Raw genomic sequence first — 5,752 nt, 5'->3', positions numbered from 1 at the left:
ATAGTGCATGCAAGGTGTTTGTTAAAATGCCTAAGTGAAGAAGAATTGAGCACTTTGACCTATTTGTGATCTAAATGATGATTCTATGACATATCCATGTTCTTAAGTTGACTCCCATGCTAAAGCTATGCCTACCATGTGTTTGATAATATGCCTCCATGAATAAATGATGATCAATTAGCTAGTCTTCATGCTCCAAGATTTTGCCATATCTCTTAAGTTATGCCATGTCTACTTGATCAAGATGATTTCTATGCTATTAATGTGCTATGAATATGTTGTTGGCTTGTCATGATATTAAAATTGACCATGATGTTAGCTATATGAAAAGGTTATAAAAACCACATGATTTATGAATTCCCCGTAGATGCTATATTATGGATTGTTAATGTTGATCAAATACTCTTGTATGTCAAGTCATATTAGTTTTCTTCCATCGAGTTCTGGGGGTATTCGTACAAAAAAAATATAGCTGTGTGTCTAGAGCCATGTCATGTTTTCATGATACTCTCAGTCAATCCATATTCAGTAGACTTCAGTCAGTTAACAGAACTCAGTAGTATTTAGTCAGTTAACAGAATTCAGTAGTGTTCCGCTAGTCATCGGAACTCAATAAGCTCAAGTCATGTTCAGTTCAATTAAACAGAATAATCAGTAACAGTTCAGTTAATTCTAGTATGAACTAGGAAATTATTTTAGTACAATCAGTTCAGTTTCATTCAGTTGGGAGTAGGATTTAGCACCGAGCGAACCCAAGAATGTGAACTCACCTGCCAGTAGAGGGTGTGATTCTTAGAAGCAGTCCTTGCATTCCAGAACTATGTAGCCAGCATAGGTTGAGACATCAATACCTGTCAGTTGAGGGTAGATGAGGTGGCTTAACCTACCAGATGATGGTTCCCACCGTTCTCATTGGAGTACTTGCCAGATGAGGGTCACTCACAGCTTGTCCTTACTAGTGGCGCGATATTGACACCCTTCCAATCAGGGAAAAGATTGGACCCTAGCTTAGCTATTATAGCATATTTGGGGCATGTCGGTTAGATAACTACTTCCCACAATTTTAGTATCAGTCTCAGTAAAAGAACTCAGATAGTTCTTCAGGATATCAGGACTGTCAGATACAGTCAACTCAGATACAGTACGAAACTCAGCTAGTTACATCAGATTTAGGACTGTCAGATACATTCATTCATGTTATAAGTTATCAGAACTTATGTAATCAGAGTTCAGTTATCATTCATGATATGTTATCAGTAAATATATGTCATCAGTATTCATACTCAGTAGTCATGTTATCACGAGCTCAGTTTTAGGACTATTATATACGGTCAATCAAATCAGTTCTTCATAATAAGAACTATCAAAAACAATTATTTCTTTATCAGTAATATAGTATCAGTATCCCAGTATTCAGTAATACAGTATTAGTTCCTCATTTATTAGTGAATTAAATATCAATATTAGTAAACTCAGTCATTCAGTATCTCAGTATCAGTAAACTCATATTGTCAGTATTCAGACTCAGCAGTCAGTATCACCACGAGTTTAGTTGTAGTTACGTATGTATGTATGTATTCTCACATTCATATCAGTCAATATTGTTCATGCATATAAAACCCTTTACATTTAGCCTACCTCACTCGTATACTCAGTAATTCAGTCGTACTGACGTATTCATGCCATGATGTTTTATTTGACACCATAGGTATAGAGGTACGAATTTTAGAGCAGCAGTAGCATTGCAGATTTCAGCAGTCAGTGCTCCTCTTCATTCGAGGACAATATTATTATTACTTTATTACAATATTTCAGATTAGTTTTTCAGTTCATGGGGTTAGTTGGAGACATGTTCCTTCAACTCCTCATTCAGTTCAGTTAGAGGCTTTCAGACTAGATATCAGATTAGATGTTCAGAATTCAGTATTTATGTTTCTTTTTTGTATTGTTATACCATGTTTTTCAAATATGTATCAGTATTGAACCTTATAGCCTTACAGTTCATGTTTCCGCATATTTTATGAGATATTGTACAATTTACAGGTATAGATATCAGTCATGGGTTAGCTTGTGGTCGTTCGAGGTCATGAGCACTGTGTAGCATTTCATTCAGAAAATCAAGGCATTACAGTTTCCTTCTCCAATCTAAGTTTAAATCGGAAGAGTTTTATTCCTGGTTAAGTAAGGCAATGAAAAATTCTTCCAAAACTCTTAGAAATTGGATATCATGCCTCACCAACGGGTCTTAAGTATAGAGATTCGTGAAAAAAAAAAATAAGAGAGCTTTGAGGGATAATGTCAATAATGTTTGGCTTTAAAGTTTTTGAATGAGGTGTTCTTGTGTATGGAAAACCATTGAAGCACGAAGGAAACATGTTTAAATAATCATACTCCAAGGCTAGTCTCTAAAATATTAAATGTCTCGACAAGTCTTGAGTAGGGGGCATTTGTGGGCGATGCAATTTTATTAAATTTAAATCCATACAAAATTCAGATTATGTTAAATTCAAAATATATTAGTCCCAAATAAATATTGCAGATTAATATAATTGAATTAATTATTTAAGTCCAAATAGGTATGAATTTAAATAAGGCCCAATATTTATTAGGTTAGTCTATTAATTTGGGCTACAAATGATGAACCCCTAAATCCAAGATATTGTCATATTCTAGAAGCCCAAATAAGCGCCACGTGTCAAATGACGTGGCATGCCAAGTCAAGTGAAGGAGCCAATAGGACCGTGCCACATGTCTAACTGATGCAGCAGGCCCATGAAATAAAAATCCATAAAAGGCTCCACATCACTTAAATCTGATTGGTCAAAGGAAGTCCATATTCATCATGATTCTTCCTTCCCTACAATTATAAATAGGGGCCTCATAATTCAGGAAAAAGGACCCCCTTCCCCCCCGGACCTCTAACAAGTAGCAAGAGAAAGCTCGTGGATCAAATACAACAATTTCTCTAAAAAGATCAAGCATTCAAATCAAGTTCAATCAAGATTTAAGATCAAGACCACAATATTCAAGAACAAGCTCATAAGCCCTTGAATTCAAGAACAAGTCAAGATCAAGTCCCTCAAAATCCGCAAACCAAGTTCAAATTCAAGATTAAGCTTTAAACACTTAAATTTATATTTGAAAAGGCGAATCAAAGGATTCATAGAGATTGTAACACTCGCACTGAAATCAATAAATTGATTGTTGAAATATTTTTCTTGTCTCGATTATTTATTTTTCGGTCTCAGAAATTTTATTGTCCAACACCCTACTCTCACCCTTTTAAAATAAATAAATTTTGGGGATGCTGACATACCCTTTAAAAAAAATTAATTATAGAGTAATTTGTATTATTTTACCTTCTTTAATTTATTTTCTCAAAACTGGTGATAGTCATTAGAAATATGGGTAAGTTTTAAAACAAAATATATTGTTGAACTTTAAAAGATTCATTCAGTTTTGAACCATAAAAAAGTATTATAAATTTGTATATACTATCAGGGGGAAGTAAAATAGACTCATAATAGTATTTCAGTCGTATTTTTTTTTTATTTGTTCACTATAGAAAAACAAATATATAATTTATTCATCTAGTTTAAAAAATTAAGATTATTGTGTCATTTTACACATATTTTATTTCATAATTAAGTACCATTCATTTTCTAATATTTAAATGACTTAATGGGGATTAAAGATAAAATAGTAAAATAATTATTTTTTTTATTAGTTCTCAGGAGTTTGTCAAGTCAAACCTGACGACGGAAATAGTATTGTCGCAGCGTGTAGTTTGTCTGGATCTTTGATTAAACATAGTTACTTCCTTGATTTCTTTTTAGTTGTCATAATTTTCTTTTTAACAGTTAAACAATATAAATTTTGATCAATATTATAAAATATAATTTTTCATCATATTGATATGAGAAAAAAATTCAATTCACACTATCTTTCATATAAATTTTGAATATCTAAATTTTTATTTTAATATCAAATTAATCCAATCTGATTTAACTTTAAAAAAATTGGTCAAATTAGTTCTCGAAAAAACAAAAAGTGACAACTAAAAAAGAACGAAGAGAGTATAATAATCTCTGAATTATATGTTCTTGACTTATATTAAATATAAATGTTTATAATATATAGAAATTGGGCTTGTTATTTTTAACTAAAAGTGTGTTAATATATCTAAAATGTCATTTATTTGTTATAATCTTGATATCATAAAGGACAAAATACATAAAGTAGCATATTTAAGTATTAAATTATAAAAAATGGCAACACTTTTATCAAATTACATTTTGTAGCATATGTATTTGTATTTTTGTAGCAATGGTTTGCAAAAATACAAAATACATATCGATCATAAGGACTGTAAAAATCATATGTATTTATATTTTTGTAGAAATAGTTTGCAAAAATACAAAATACAACTTGCTATATTATGTAATTATGAAACTGTTGCTATGAAACTCATAATTAAAGGAATAAGTATGCTATTTCTGAATTTTGCCCTATCATAAATAGGAATTTCTGGAAAGCCAACTGAGAATTAGATTTGAGTGTGATTACATAATTTGATCTACTTGTACTGTCAAGTAATTGAAAAATTGGTTAACAAGAAATTGAGTGTAATTGAAAGGAGTAATACTCTTCAATTTTTAGAAGAGGTGAAAATTACCGACTAGGGTGAAGTTATAATAAGATAGATGTATGAAAACCTGTGGCTGGATTGAACCTTTGGCGATGGAAATACACTCTTTCCCTGACTTTCCAACATATGGGGTAATTACAAGATTAATTTTATTTACTTTTATGATTATTTTAATATTTTTTGAATTTATTTTTTATTTCTATTATTTAAATTTTTTATTTTTCTGAATTTTAAAATATATTTTCCATTTTACGCTATTTATCTTTTACTTTCTTTCTTCTCATTTCCCAACCTTTACCTCATTTGTTTCTTGTAACTGTGTTTTTGTTATTTTATTCATTTAGCATAACTGTGTTATTATTTCAGTCTTTGAATTAAACTAGAATTTTATTATTGAATGAGGTCAAACTTATTTTTTTTTCTTTTCTTTTGAATTATATTTAAAGAAGTTATTATGTTAGAATTTGTTATAAGTATAGTATGTCAACTTTTTCTTTGAATTTTTAATTTATGTTATTTTCGTTTTTGACTTATTAGCTTGAGAAGTATTAATTTCATATTTCAAATGGCATGACATTCATTGTGTTTTTTTGTTATATATTTAAATAATTTTATGATATTATATTTTTAATATTAATATTTTTTTTCAAATATGCATTCTATAATCTTTAAAAAATTGTACCTTAAGTTTTCTTAAATGAACAAATTAAAATATTTTTAATTTTTCAATCACCTCAAATTTTGTCTTATCAACATCGATCTCCTTTTTAGAGACCTTATGGTCAAGCACTATACCTTCTTTCACCATAAAAAGATACTTCTCCTAATTTGGCACTAAGTTGGTCTTCTCACATCACTGCAGTACATTATTCAAATGAGTCAAGGAATTACTTAAGTGAATCACCTATCACCAAGAAATTATTCATAACTACCTCAATAGTGTATTCCACCACGTCAGAAAATATAGACATCATACACCCCTGAAGGGTTGTCGGTACATTACACAATTCAAAAGCATTTGCGTGAATGCAAACATCTTATATGGACAATTGAAAATAGTCTACTTTTGTTCTTTAGGACAGATCCAATTCTGATTGTATCTCA

Source organism: Capsicum annuum, chromosome 7 (assembly GCF_002878395.1).
Source record: "Capsicum annuum cultivar UCD-10X-F1 chromosome 7, UCD10Xv1.1, whole genome shotgun sequence".
NCBI lineage: Eukaryota > Viridiplantae > Streptophyta > Magnoliopsida > Solanales > Solanaceae > Capsicum > Capsicum annuum.
This window is presented reverse-complemented; position numbering follows the sequence as displayed.